The sequence below is a fragment of the Heliangelus exortis genome, chromosome 16, assembly GCF_036169615.1.
Source record: "Heliangelus exortis chromosome 16, bHelExo1.hap1, whole genome shotgun sequence".
Lineage (NCBI taxonomy): Eukaryota > Metazoa > Chordata > Aves > Apodiformes > Trochilidae > Heliangelus > Heliangelus exortis.
Window position 1 is genome coordinate 8,186,439 of NC_092437.1, and position 16,010 is coordinate 8,202,448.

Below are 16,010 nucleotides of genomic sequence, written 5' to 3' on the forward strand. Positions count from 1 at the left end.
GTGTTTTGGTATTGCCCTGATGTGATTTACAGTATAGTAACATGCTGTACACTTCTGTCTCTATAGCCAAGTTCAAATGCCAGCATGAACCTGATCTTCAAGAAGTTCAAATCAATGATCCTTGTGAGAAGCTCAGATATCAGGTACTTTTGCCAGCTCACTTTAACCACATACACGGCAGAATGACAGAAGTGCCCAGCAATACTTGTGAGACATCTGAAATCCTGAAAGCAGGGATCTGAGCTGACCTCTGCCGTGTTAAACCTGGAGTGATGCCTCTGACTTTGATGGAGTCACTCATGATTTACAGCTATGTAAGATCAAATATATAGCCCAGAGTACAGAAACGTTAACATGGATAGTCTCAGTTGGAGAAGGAATGCTTATTCTAATGGTACCTCCTGTCAGTCAAGTCAGAGACTAGATGTCACTTATGAGGACAATGGGTCACCCTTTCTCCTCTATTCAGAATATGATTAAAAATATAAAAGTGAGAGGTAGAAAAATTAACTATTAGGAATATAAATAAGAGAACTGAAAAGAGAAATCAGAAAGGAGAATGAAAGGCAAGTGCTCTAAAGAGCCCCAAACCAATTCAGGCTTAGCAGAGGATGAGGTGGTTGTTTGAGTGGGCTTGAAATGAACCACATTACTCAGCTGTGCTACAGTAGTAATTTCCTATTTCATTTTCCCAAGGCTTATGCAAGACTCCTCCAGAAAGTGCCAAGTTTCTGCCAAGGGAGGAAGTGAGAGCTCCAGGATCCCTCTGCAGCCAAAGCCAATGTGCGACGAGGGCAATCCCCTTCCAGCAGTCACGTGTGGTGAAATCAAACCAAGTAAGTGAGAACAGAGCAGTGGCCATCTAGGAAAGTCATGTCAGATAAGAATAAATAAATGCAGGGTTCAGTCCACATCTTTAAGTGACTGAGGTAAAAGAAAAATTAATAAAATTCAGAGGGTGAAATGCTGAATAGGTGAATATTTCCCCTTTGTGTAGTCCTGCAATATGCCAGACTTTTTACATTTCTTGTAGCAATGACCAAAGGTTAAAATCAAAGATAATATCCCTCTTGTGCTAGCTCATGCAGAAAAACAAATGACCCTTTTTTTTTTTTTTTGTCTGAAACAGAAAAGAGGACCCAGGTCTACTGTTCATGCCTTAGAAAGCTTTTCTCTACCTAATTGCAGGCCTAGTCTTAGGTGTGCTGAAAGCTCACATCGCTTTAAAGATACATGAATTCTGCTCTCTGTCATACCCCTACAATGCCAAAAAGACCTTCATCCTCAAGTGACTGCTAAATGATGGGTTTCAGTTCTGAATGCCAACGTGAGATGCCTCTGTTTAAGCACCTACTATTCAGGGATGCACTTGGAGTCCTGCAAGTGCTCCTGAAATCAGTAGGCACTTACTGTAGGCTCTGCTAAAATACAGTCCTAGCTCTCTCCTACTGGAATTTTTAAAACTGAAGATACATGCAAGTTATAGGACACTTCAAAAAAGGTAAGCTGGAGATGACAGTGCTGTTTAAACTGCAGCAATACATAAGTATGACAAACACTATAAAAGTGCTAATGCTGTTTGGCAGTTTCCTGGGAGGTCTGTGGAATGGGAATTCAGTTTATTAATGGATGCCAACACCTCCAGAAGTCATTTCAAATTGTTTTTCTGAAATAAGACTTTGAACCCAGATGGCAGAGGTGAACCTGTTTCACTAGCCTCCAACGAGAGATATTATAGGTTCAGAAACAATATTTATATACCCAAATCTCAATCTCTCTCTCTTTTTTAAGCTTATTAAAATTAAAAGCATGACCTGCCACATCACATTACATCAAAACATGATGTAACTTCTTAATTTTAAAAAAAAGTTTTAATTTATGATGTTGTATTATGCCACAAAAAGCCTTTGTTTTCCCCGGAGAAACTATAAATTTTTTACAGCGACTGTTTATCCAGTATCTTTGGCAGACTGAAACAGTGAGCGTTGGCAAAAAGCAGATATTTAACAGCTTCTGACGAACAGCTTATGAATCACCAGGCTTGAATCCTGGCACACATCTCCCTGTAGGTACCTTTCTGAAATCACCCATCTTCCTTTCACCTCCTTCTAACTGCAGTAACATTGAGTAACTGACTGATCCTGAACCACTAAACTTGATCTACTTTATCCTTTCAAGCCTTTATATTTTTGCAGGAAAGCACTCTTGCTGTAAAAGTGCCACTGCAATAACACTCCAGGAGCAGTGTCCAGTATGTATTTCCCACTGCTTCTGAATAGCCCAGGAAAATACTTTTCATTACAACAATCTTTGGCATTTACATGGTTTTAATTTACAATTCTAAAAGGGCTTTGCCAAATAGCTTTACCTATGCAGTTATATAGGTGGGGGAACAGAGGCATGAGCAATAGATGTCACTGGTAGAGCCAAGAGTGGGCTGGTCCAGGTCTGCTCCGCCAGTCCATGTACCTTCCAGATTATTAATTTGTAATGTTTGCTTTATCATTTTCAACACTTCTGCAAGGCAAGCTGGGCTGCCCTACGACATGAAAGGCTCAATGTTTGTTGTCCTGGGTCTCTTTTTTGGGGGCACTGCTCTGGCTAAAGCAAAGGAAGGTCTATGGAACTTGAGAACAAGGACTACTTGACCGAACAACAGTTTTCAAGCCCTTGGTTTCTAAACAATTGCTTTATAGGGTGGAGTGTGTACCATAAATCTGTGGCATAGGAGTATGGTCATATGGGCTTAGCTGTCTTTCTAAGACTGGACTTATTTGTCACCCAACTGATAAAAGCCATAATGCTGTCAGTCTCTGCTATACTAGCTGTGCTCAACTTTTACTGCTTCCTAGTCCCATGATCCATAGTGCACATATGGGGTATAAAGCCTTCTTAAAATCATAGCCCCTTAACTAAAAGCTTTTTCTGGGAGACAATGTGCTTTGAATTATATTGAGGATCCCAAACAGCAATTGCTCTTGGGCCACTGCCTTTAAAACAGATCTATTTTAGGTGGATGTTCCTCCTTTGAAAGGGTACTTCTAACCCTATTTATGAACCTCACTGCTCGTACTGAATAACCTAACAGGGAAGTGAAAGTTCCCCAAGTACTTTTGATGTAAAGACACAATGATGACCTTCATCACATGCAAAGTATTGGGTGAAAAGGGGACAGTTGTTTTTTTTACCATTGTGTAGCTGTTGCTTTGGGTGCCCTAGTGAGAACCCAGCCACAGGGCTATGACCCATTTTTCATTAAAATCGTAGAAGAGTGTCTATTCTATCTCATTGTTGACTAGGGGAAAGTTCTAACTTCAAAACCTATCCATGGGTTGGGAAACCATTCCTGGTGTCATTTTTACTATGGAGCATCTTTTCAAGTAGTGAGAGTTTAGTAAATTAACCCTAGTTTTTTTTATGTGAGATCAAATCTTCAGTATGGCTCCATAAATCAAGTGCAAAAAACTCCATCAGGAGAACTATCAGAGCACCAAGTCCAAAATGAGCTGGGGGCTGCTTACAATAGTCAGCCCACACCTAAAATGTGCTTGCCACAACATCAGTCTAATAGAGTACACTTGGCCAGAGAGAGGAAAGAGAAGAGGTCTCAGGTGAAAATGCTGAATGAAGCTGAGCTAAAACCCACCGAACTCTCTTGCAAATATAGAAGGAATTCTCTTGAATGAATCTCCTCTTGTCTTGACATAGGAGGTTTCAAGTTTTATGGCATCTTACATTACTGTTTAAATTTGTTTCAGGCAAGAAACATACTTTTTAAGGTCAGGAATACAGATTTGTTAGATGCTAAGACACCTGAAAAGCAAGAATACAGATTGTAGGATGAATATTTTACAGAGTAATTATTTAAATATATTCAAGCATGAACATCTTTAGATCCTAAATTTAGTATTCCTTAAAAACATAATCTTACGATAAAATCTAGCCCACTCTCACATTGTTCATAACATTCCAATTTTCTGTTTGAACTCCTTGTTTTGAAAAGTTGTGTCTTGGTTGGTTGTTTAAAGTGCCCCACTGATATTTTTGCCCCAGACTCCAATTTTTGGCATAACACTTGCCCATATGTTGATGATGATACACGTCTGAAGTTCTCAAAACATGACAGCACAGTACGGCTGGTGTGTGAACCACTCCCCTGGGAAGTGCAGAGGCACCGTCTCTTATATTGAGCCCTTCCCCAAGCTGGGGCTGAAGTCCCTGCCTGGGGCACACAGCAGCAATCCAGGGACTCCAAGATCCAACTCCATACTCCAACTCCCCCTTTGGCAGCTGCACCCAGGAGCAATCTGCACATGGAACCTTCAGGGAGCAGCAGCAACATGGTCCCCACAGAGATCTGATGAGAAAGAAATGACAATGGGTCAAGTAGTTGGGTTAAGTAGTTAAGATGTAAGTAGTTGAGAAGTCTGGAGCTGCTGCTGGAGGGAGGGCATTTGTATTAAAATACAGTCAAGGTGAGAAAGGAGGGGATGGATATGTCTTCATCTCTACATGTGCCTTGGAAATTAATAAAAAATTAGAAAGCAGTTGCTGTTGCAAACTTCTGAGAAAACTGAATTTGAGGAACCTCACTGTTCTAACAGAGATAAGAAATCCCTTCACCCCCCTGGATTACTGGATTGTAAATCCCATTTTCAGTTAGGTTCTCCAAGTCCACACCCCTAGGTGAACTCAGATTTTAGGGTTCAGCTATTTTGTTTAGAAGTGGATCTCAGAGGTTCATGTCTAGTTATACCTCTCATACCTCTGAGCTTTCTCTCTCATTGTATGGACAAAGCAGGCACCTGCAGAAAGGTGAGCTTGCCTGCATCTGGCTGAAAACAACACAGCTCAAATTTAAACCACACCTGCCCCATTTAAAATCAGTGGTAAATGGATATTACATCGAAATAGAGAGAGCTTCTATTATGTTATGTAAAGATATCACAGCATGACACAAAGATCTTTTGTTATTCACAGTATCACCAACTCGAATAAAAACCTTTCATTTTGAATTTAAGTCGGGGCACCTTTTTGTCAAGTATTGGCCGTGATATAATTGCTGATAGCCTTCTCCAGCCACCTGTCTCCTGCATGGTCTTTGGTGTGCCCTGGTTGAACCTTAGCTTGCTCAGATCCTTGCCAGGAATCTTACTCTGGATTTTCTGCTCTTCTAACCCAGTGAGATTAAGTACAATGTGGGCAAGAACTGAATTTCTGTATACATCATACTTCTTACTTGATATTGTGGCCAGTTGGACATACTGGCAGATGCAGTAGATAGCTTTATTCTGTGACTGTGGTCTTGGAAGAACTATAAAGCAGTTCCAGATGCTTTCCAGGTTTAAAAGACAAAGCCATAAAGCCATAGGAATAGAGACAGAAAAGAATGGGAGTGTTAAAAGAATAGGTCTGTTGGAGCAGGCACAGAGGCTCTGTTCCTGCAACTTATAAATATATCAAAACAGTGCTACTAGTGCAGGATAATCATCACAGGACTGAAAATATACATGCACAGACCTTGCTGCTTTTACCTCTCACCCTCCTGGCTGGGAGGTTATGGTGCTACCCACTGACAGCAAGAAGAACCTGACCCACAAAACTTCATACATTCTGCTTCATTTCTGGAGGCTTTAAAACTAGATGTACAGACAAGTCAAGAAGAAAAGAGCTAGGAACTCTTAGAACTCACCACACACTGTATTCTGCAGTGATAAATGAAATTTATAAGGTGTTAAAGTGAATTTAATCCCCTTAGGTGCCCTCACTGCTTCAGTTTCAAGTAGGGTGTGCAGAGATGATGGGGATGGTGCAAGAGAGCTCCAGAACTTCCATACCCTCAGCATGACCTCAGGTCTTTATTGCCAGTAAACCTACCTAATCTGTGAAAATCCAGCAGGCATTTTACCCTTTCCAGCAGGCATTAAACAGGTATTCTCATATTTGCCATTGTAAAACATGATGTTGGGGCCAAAGAATAATCACATACACCATGTCTGGACTTAGGTCTAGCTTTGCTATCCCCAGTTTTGTGGAAGTAGTAGGTAGTAGCCATAGATGCAGTTCAAGTCTCAGCCCCTGTTAACCAAAGGTTTCCTTTCAGACCCTTGACTTATTTTTCCAATATGCTCTCTTTTTAGCATACACTCCACTAATCCAAAATGAATCTTCCCTAACAAAAAGGCCCTTTCTCATCAAGATTAAAAGCAGAATCCTTTAGGTTATTTAGAATACAAATGTGCAATGAAATATCAGCATGGGTGATGTTATGAGAAGAAAGAGAGTACAGTATGCTTTATGTGCTTTTAGCTGTTCTACTCTACACTGCAACATGTGCACCCACTCTTGTAACCTTTAGTGCTGTGCAAAGATGATCTGTCATTTCTGCAAAATATATATATATTTATACTGAGGCAGCTTTGAATCCTTACTGCCCTCTAGAGAAATTCTGCTAGAAAAGCTCGAACTGACAGAGTCAGCAAAAAATAATTGCAGTCCTAATCTTAACTACACCAGCTGCATGCAGTGTCGGTGACAAGATCTGTAGAAACAAAAAGGAGCTTAAAAGACCCATTTTCTTGAGCCTCTCACTTTCATTGGGAGTTGTGGCCATACTCAAACACTCATCCCATCCACTGCATTGGAAAGCTCAGCAAAAACAGCTCCCATTATCCATGGGTTTAAGCAAAAAAGAAATTTTAAGTGCAAAAGTTGCCTTATATTCACATCACCAGCATGTGATGCTTAAATTATTTAAACTGCACATCTGAACAATATGCTTTTACACTGTCATTCTCAGAGTCCTATCTCATATTAAACATGGTCATGGATGGCACCAGCTGTGACTGAGAGCTAAGGCCTGGACTTGAGCTGTGAAGCTGCACAAGGCTTGAGCTGCTCCTCTGGAAGAGGCTGAACTCCTGCTTGCACAAGTGAGTTCTTAGAGTCATACCTGACCACTTGCATGAATAATTGCTGCAACTCCAAGCACATTTTTTTTTTACAGGGTGAATTTGTATAATTCTTTAAAATCAAACTATCTGAAGACATGGCAAAAAGTATGTGGTTTACAATGTTATGGGAGTTTTATTTAATGTGGTTGGGCCAACACAGAGAAAACCCCAACTGCAGTGTTAGCAGTGGATGACAGCAGAGTGCAGCGAAGAATACATTCAGCAGTCTGAGATCCTATTTTTATACTGACAAAAAAAAAAAAGAAAAAAATGTAAAATGTGTGCCTCTGTGTGTATATTTTCTTCCAAAATAGCTGAATCCCGCTATCCTGCAGAATCTTATTCATTTAACAGGCTGTCAGTGCAAGTTCCTTTACATAGCTCTGCCTTTTCATGCCTAATGGGGTTTGCCCTGAACCAGACAAAGCCTATTAAACATGGCAGAGGAACAGATGATAGGAGAGGCTCCTGGAAGCAGTGGTGACTGCCCTCTAATGGCATGTGTGCCATGAGCACACACCTGAGCTCCCCGGGGACTCCTGCGAGGATGCCAGCAGGCGTGTTGTCCCAGGGTGCCCTGTATTCCCTGCGAGAGGAATGTTCATGCCCTGAGCAAAAATGAAAATTTGGTATCATATATTCAGTTTTTCCAACCGTGATGGCCGGGTTAGAGACAGCGAGCAGAGTCCATAAGCACTGTCAGCACAGAGGGGGAGATGTGCAGCTGATGAAGGCACTGAAGTGCAGGGCTGGTTTGCTTGGGAACAAAACCCTGTTCAGTGGGTGAGTACCAAGCACTGTGCCTTGCAGCTATCTGTCAGCCAAACCCCAGAAATAATGAATAGCATCAGCACTTCATTTCCTTTGATTCTAGGGAGGGAATTCAAAAGGTTTGTGGGTTCAGATTGAGTTAAAATTCCTAACTCCAAACGTGTGCTGAGTCAGATTTTTGTACCTCTTTATCTGATTTGTGGGCAAATATTAGAGCATGTAGGAATGAGCTGGGCACTTAATCTGCAAGGCTACTGAATAATTGTAAAATTGTAGATGAAGAAACCCTCTCAGCCTGAGAATGTAAAGTTAGAATTGTCACATAGAGACAAAAAATAGCCATTATTGTTGTTATGTTACAATAGTAGCAAGGGATTCAGTGCACACCTCTCTGATGCTAGATTCTCTTAAATTCTAAATAAATACCGGCTGAAAGGAAATGGTAGTAATTACCTATTCTGTCCAGTCTCTAAGCAGCTCAAGAATAGCACTTCAAACTGAATCCAGATCTTTTGAATCTCAGAATCTTCCCTCACTCCCTGAACCTTTGATGTCTTTTCATGTTCTCTTACTTATAACATTTTGCTTCCTATATTGTTTAAAATCTCCACTCTAATCTGGGAGATTTTCTGGCACAAACTTTATTCACTTCTAGAAAAATCATTCAAATTTTTCTGGAACTTGAAAAAGGTTCTGCTCAGTTTGAGGCAAAGTTGAAATCAGAGCTTTACTTCATCTGAACCATCTTATTCCATAAATTTATTTATTGTAATTTCTGTTGTTTCTTTTCCTCCTTTCCACTGAGTAATCCAGAGGTCTACAAGAGATTAATTGAATTTTGGACTAACAGACAATTTTAGGTATTTAGACAGCTTAGTTTATTTTCTCAGTATGTTTACTCTGAAGTGAAGATTTGTTTGTTCCCTGAATAGTGACCATCACTCTGATTTTGTTATTGTTGATTCAAAACTGTTTCTGAAGATCCCACAGATTTTCTCCCCAGTTCCTTGATAATCTGCAGATAAGTATTGATACAGTGATCAAATAAATGTTAATTCAGAAAGCAAAATTATCATTCTAAAAGGGTGTTATTCTTGTACTGAGTAAGCTCAGATTTAGGAAGACATTCTTGAAGGCAGCACTCACCTGCACATCCATGAGTTCAGTGGTGCCCATGGGAATGGACCAGTGCTGTTTCCCCTGAAGAAGTCAATGTCTGGGGGAAGAGAACACATTGCCTCTGTGTCTTCATAGCTGCAAATCACAGAAATCTGTTCCCAAAAATTATCTGTTTTCAAATCGTCCTCAATTATTCACAACCTGTGTGTGGGCCACTGCAAGGATAGAAAGAGTGGTAACAGTTGTTGGTTGCTGTTGAAATAACCATGATGAGGGAGTATCAGCTGCATCCCACCTGCTGGACCAGGACATGCTTGTGGACAGAGGGTGATTTGCAACTTACTTAGCACTGTGGTCTCCTGGATCCATTAGCACACCTCTGAGCCTGCTGAGAGGGGAATAAAAGCACCAGATTTCTGCTTGACCTGGCAACAAAATCAGAAACAAATATTTTTATTTTCTGAACCCAAGTGACTGTTTGACGATGTCTCCTTTCTCCTTGCAAAGGACAGAGAGGGCAGTGAGCATCAGAAGTGAAATGAGGGAATGACCAGAACCTGCCTCACCACAGTGTAACAAGAACAGGTACAGAGAATCCAAAGATCCAATAGTTTTTGCGCTGGAAAAAATACTCCAAATAGTCATGTGTCTGTTATTTTTTCTCTCTGTTTGCTCTGTAGAAGGAGAACCTACAACAGATTAATTTTATCAAGCATCCAACATCCTGGAGGCATTTGAATTCACATCTCCATTGCTGGTAAGTATCTTACCTACCATTGGTTCCAAGTTTTATCTCCCTTTTAACCAGAAAATATCCTCAAAACTGAAGAAATTTTTCTGACAAGCACCTTTTCAAAACTGTCATATATCCTCACAATAAATTGGTTTAAATAATCAGCACTTATCAATGAAAACCTGTTCAGGCAAAAAAATACCCCGATAGCTCTATTATTTGACCTAATCTTGCACTGCTAGAGGTAGCAAAGCACATTAGATAAGGGCTCATTAAGAGAACAAAATATCCACAGAGGAGCTTTGGTTTGTTGTGACCATTATCTGTCCAAAAATCCATCCCCTACTACACCATTCCATCAGTAGTGAACTATTTGGCTCCTATGCTTATTTGTAAATACTTTCTCACCTTTTCAGTAGACTATTTTCATCTTCTCTGAAAACCTTTCTAACCTGGTCAACAGGGACAACAGCAGTCTAGTAACTTGTTGGCAAATCAGGTAACTTTTCTGGGTCAGTTCTCATCTTCAAACAGCAGGGTACCCTTCCATTGGTTTCCCAGCATAACTGAATTTCTGATGAATCTCAACCCTGGCCCATTTCAAGAAAATGTTTGCATTTATGTCAGATAAAAACTAAATATGGATAACAGGGGTGGAGTCCAACACTGGCAAATTTTTCTTCATGACAGTTGTCAGTTGCATTATTCAAAACAGCTTAATACCATATGATTTCTTGCACAAAAATGTAACATGCTGATAATATCTATTCCCTTTCTTCTCTCTTTGTCTTTCTCCATTATTATAATTCTGTCCTCTAGCTTTTTCCTCTGCTGAGCTTTCAGAGACCTTCCTAATCAACATTAGACACAGTGGGAAAATGGGTGGCACTGGTGTGGGTAAAAGGCTGTGCTGTAATTTGAAGGGCTCTACAATCATCCTCCCGAGTGACAGCACAACCCAAGCAGCAAATACAGCTCACTCACTCTGGGGAAAAACTATTTGATTTTAGATATAAATGTATTTATATTTATGTGCATATGCTTGTATGTGTCAAATATTAATTTCTTTTATTCTCATTTTCTGTCATTTGCATCTATCCCTGTGCCTCAGCATTCTGGGGCTGGAGTGGCTTTGTACAGGCATTGCCTTTGAGGTGGCACAGAGCAGTATCATGCCAGGGAAGAGACTGTGTCTTAAAAGAAGGCCCAGTTCTCACTCTGTCCCTCCCCCAGCTGTGCCCAGCCCCATAGGTGGGGATTGACTCTGCCACCTCACCTGCCAGTGCTGCAAACATCAGCCAGATGTTTCCAGCTGCAGAGGAGTCAGTCAGCACCTGACCTGGGTGGCACCCTGTGCCTGCCAACCTGGACTGTCACCCCAAGGGGTGCTAAAGCCTCTGCAGGGTCACACAAGGAGTTTTCTTCCAAGAACCTCACGCTAATGAGAGCAAATCTGGGAGCCCACCCTGATCCAAACAAGGATCCAAGACCCCGATCCCATAGAGGTGCTGTCCAAGCCCAGACATTAGATGTGACACAAACCACCTCAGATTACTATTCCTTACAATTTGTAACTCTTGTAAGAGATCTCCTCGTTCCTTTTGATCTGTATATGAGGTTCTTTATGTCCCTGACAGGGGGAAAAATCACCTTGCCTCCCTCAGTGCTATACTGGAGGCCACCAGGTTAATTCCATGCTATATGCATGGGTAAAAAGGAGGATAAGAAGAGTGGGTCACACTGTGGCAAAGGTTGAGAAGCCCTGCTTTAAACACTTTATGGGAAATTGTAAAACTTCTAAACAATTTAATAGATTAACTTCCCCTTTCAGTGGCATCAGTAAAACTGAATTATCATCCTCACTTTTAACTGATGCCTAGACCAAATACTCATCCATCAGGGATCATTTAGTGATAAAGCAATCAATCCTGCCATGGTGCAGAGGGGACAAACTATGCAAGATACCATCACCAAATATCCTTTCTACCCCAGAGCATTCTCTGAGTCTTTGTCAATGAAAGTGCATTTGTCTAGTCTTATCTGCTGCAGTATATGTGGAATACAAAGGAAGAAAGTAAAATATGCACTTGATGTACACGTGCCAGACATATTCTCAACCTAAGGAGAACTGCTGATTTCCAGGAACTGAACACAGCACCTGATAACCAAGCACTGCACCTCTACCTCAGGTACCAAATTAATAGAAATTAAGGAAATGTGAAGTTGTCTTAAAATAACGCTGTGACGTGAGGGATTTGAGAGATGATGTTGAAAAAATGTGTTTCTGCCTTATCCTTGTTGTAGGAAATCTTCTGTGACTCAAGTCAGAATCTCTCAAATACTGGTCATCTTTTCATCATCAGAGCATGCAAAATATACTTCTTTTTCTTTAATTCTCACCAGTAGCAGTTTTAGCTCTGATGTTTAAATGAATATATTAAATTTATATACATATGGAGAGAATACAGATCAAAAAGAATTGGAAAAAGTTTAAAAACTTTTTATTATTAGCAACTGGATTATCAGCAACTGGATTTTAGTAAGTTATGTATAACAGATGTAAATATCATTTAATGAAATACTTTATTTTTTTATTCAAAATATCCCCACTCTAGCATGAAATTATCCATTTCCACTACAAAACAGGTAGATTTTTAGTAATAGGAAATCATGTCTGAAAGAATAATGTAGTAATAACTTATTTTACTAAAACAGAGAGAAATGTTTGATGTTCCTGTTGATTTTAATAACATTTCTATAGTATTTGACCATAAAGTAAAAAATGAGAATAACTTTTATTTCACAGTCAGATATGAACCTTTCTAAGGCAAAACTCCTGATGTTTTGTGGATTATTATGTGGCTACTGGAGTAAAGGAAATGTTTCCCTACTGCTGCCCAGGAGCTGGGATTTTATCAACAAACAGGTTTAGACTAAATTTAAGAGGTTCAGCATAGCAGAGTTCTTCAAAGGCTTTGTAGTTGTTCAACTCCAATTAAAAGTCAATTGAATTGGACAGTTAATTCCCATTTGTGTCTATGAAAACCTCTCTTCTGTAATGTACTGTGCTACAGTTCTAGTCTGCAAAAACAGGTGCAGAGAAATGTATAAAAAATGCAATGTATGTGCTTATTTTGAAGAGTAAGGAAAACAGCTAGTATGTTAAATGCTAATTATTTACAATATTTAACACAGAGTATCCCCCTGGTACACAACCAGATAATAACAAATTAAGATTTTAATATCTGTAATCATGTATATCATATGATTTTTATGTCCAGAAGATATGTTTTCTATTATGTGCCAAAGGAAGCTGCAGGCAGCTCATGGAGGGTAACCAGTCCTGCTGGTGAGACAGAGCTGAATATCTGTATAAGGGAATTAACAGGGGCAGCAACTGCAGTGGGGCTCAGAAGTGATGACAATAGAAAATTCTTCAGGGAAGATAGTCTGACTCTGCAAAAAGTTACTGACATATGTAGGACAGTAGAAACAGCCCAAGAGCAAATACAAATCCTATCTGAAAATCATGTGGTGAAATGTATCAGAAGGAATTACAGGAGATGAAAATGCAAAGGTAAAATGGAAGGCAGGATTGTGTGCTGCCTGCTGCAGAGAAAATCCACAAATCACAAAAATCAGGTCTGGAAGAAGCCAACAGTGTCAGAATCAGAGGAGACACTGCAGTGTCAAAACCTGATACACAGTCTCAAATTCTTTTGAATTTACATGTGAGTCAGGTTGGAGTGACCAGATCAAAACCCACCATGGAGGATTTTAATTTTGAGAGAGATTCATAACTGGAAGGACTTTATTTCTTGCTTGTAATTTGGATGTGGGTGAAATCTCCCAGCAGCACCCACTCCCTGCAAGCTCCTCTCATTCAGGGCTGAAATACTGCCAGAAATGTTCTCAAACTTTCAATTTCCTAAACTAGTGTTGAGCAGACCAAGCTGCCACTTTGGGCACCTAAACCAGACTCCACCAGTTCCAATCCCAACTTCAGCCTTGCCAGTCAGTTAAGTTAAAGCACCTGGTGATCACTCTACTTCTCTCTCCATCCTTCTCTGCTGAGCAGATTTGGTGTTCAATGCCATGTCCACAAAGAGCTGCTAATAGAAAGTGACCCACCAGGAGAGCTGGAGTTCCTTCCATCCCGCCCATGGTAATGCAAAGTTTCTGAAGGCTACTTCGTCAGTGGTTTTCAGTGGTTTTATTGAACCTAGAGATAAATTGTCTTTAAAGAGACAATCCAGGCTCCCCAAACAGAACAGTCATTATAAGGAAAATGAATTGCATCCTTGAGGTGTGACCCTGTGGAGCACTATTTGGTCAACAGCATGAACAAGAAGTCAGCCCCACTGGCTGAAGAATTATTCCTGCAAGCTTGAAGTCTGGTTTTACCCAGGCAGTGTTAAGCAATAAAAGGCTCCTGCTATCAGCACTGCTGATCACTCATTTTATAGAGGACACTAACCAGCTCTTCTCTGGAGAGCAAATACAAGAAGCATTTCTTAATCCTCCTAACCAGTTGCTGGCTGATACAGATTTCTGCCAAGAATTTGTAAATGCTGTAGAGCAAGCTGAAGGAACAGAAACTTGCCCAGTAACAAAATATGGCATAATATGCATACAGTCTCTGCATGCACAAATATGAAGGCACAGAAAATAAGTAAAAAAAGTGAAAACCTCACTACTAACACAAACGTAGCAAAGGGAAGGATGCTGAGATGAGGAAAATTCTTTCTCCGTGACATCAGGCAAGAACTGGGAGATTCACCATTTCCCTCAGTCATACACATTCATTATCTGGGTGCAGCCTGGATGCTCACCCAAGGCAAACCAAGCAGTTTGGGGACTGGGGAGCTCAGGATCTACCCCCATTGTGCAGGGGATTGCATTATACCCAAAAAGCAAGTAAGCAGGAACATGAAGACATAGAGCCCACAGGGAATCTGCAGGAGCCTCCCACAGCCTAACACTCAGTTTATACCCAGCCTGTTGGAACTGCTGTGGTCACCAAAGTGTCAGTGGTATCTGTATGCATAAGCTGTCATCAAATCTTATTCCAGTACATCTTTCTGCAGGCATCTTGTTTCTTAAATAGTCCCCCCGGCCCCTGCAGAAACCTTCCTGAGATCAACTTTTCAATATTTTTAACAATATTAGAAGTGACTTCTTTCCTCTGTGCATACAAATGATTGTAACTATCCCTGTTCATCACTGTGACAGATATGTGTGCTAATTAGATATTCTTTTATACATCCAACAAAATCCCCACTCTCTTGAAAATCAGAGCCTCTGCTAAGCTCCTCAAGATGGCTTCTTCCTCTTGGAGAACACTCAAAGCACCCTGCATCCTACCATGAGGAAATGGTGAGGCTAAGGGTGCAGACAAATGGATGCTGAGCCATAAAGCCATAATAAAACAAGCATTTGAAGCTTGTTATAATCTAAATATAAAGTGAGGCCGTGGATTGTATTTTTACAACTAAGTAAACAAAGGAGTAGGCAGAAGAAGCTGCAGCCTCTATCCCCCCCACGTGCTCCAGCAGCAGAAGCCAAGAACAATTTGAGAATGTTTGAAGATCTTTCAGAAGAAATCCTAGGTTGGTCTTTCTCTCTTCCATACCAGTTTGTGGGACTGGATGTGCTTCACAAAAAAAAAAGCAATGGAGTGATCCTCATCAGGTGCACTGGACTCTCAAAGGGTTCAAGATCCCACCATAAAAATCTGCAAAGCACTCTCATTCCTCAGGTAGCCCTGGGAACTGATCAGGATCAACAAACATTACCAGATGTAAGACTTACATGCAAATTTGCACAGCACCTTAGGGCCAGTTTCTATATGTTTATTACTCAAAGCAAACTTTAGATTTCCATAAGCACTTTGTAATTAAATAAGAGACAGTTTTTTCAAAGTGCTTTGTAGATCCCACCCAACTGTGATACCATTGCTGAGCTCTTCTGGGAATCTGGCTGCAAGGGTGTGTGTTGAGTACTTGGAAAATCTAGCTCATTCAGATCTGGCAGGCTGATTTTGAAATAATATCTGGAAATCCACTTGCAGCATTTGTAATAACTATCTATTTGCATATACAAAAGCTGGCTTTTGGCATGAATAAAATTTTCTTATGCTTTTCCTTTGAAAATCTGATCCAGACTGTCTAGACAAGTCAAAAGCCTAATTTGTGCTTGATATTTTATAATTTATTATTTTGTTTTCCTTTCTGATTAATTTGGAAATATCCCTTAGCAAAGATGGAGTGATAGGAGGATATAGTTTTATAAGCTACTCATATAATCTCACTGCTCTGGTCATACATACCCTTGAAGTTTGCTCTAAAGCTCACACACATAAACCCAACCCCATAAATCTAATTCTGCCTACTGGTATGCATTTTCAGACATCCACAGTTCACCCAAACACACAC

General features: G+C 40.4%; 1 long non-coding RNA gene across 1 annotated transcript in view; it reads left to right on the forward strand.

Annotated features, from left to right (window-relative positions):
• The window catches only part of LOC139803555 (uncharacterized), a 138,832-nt gene extending 126,794 nt beyond the window's left edge, over positions 1 to 12,038 (forward strand). The window contains exons 2-6 of the long non-coding RNA XR_011729049.1: positions 67 to 143; positions 697 to 836; positions 6,800 to 6,932; positions 9,524 to 9,600; positions 9,996 to 12,038. This is a non-coding gene — a long non-coding RNA (uncharacterized lncRNA). The remainder of the gene's footprint in view (positions 1 to 66; positions 144 to 696; positions 837 to 6,799; positions 6,933 to 9,523; positions 9,601 to 9,995) is intronic.
• Positions 12,039 to 16,010: the final 3,972 nt, after the last annotated feature.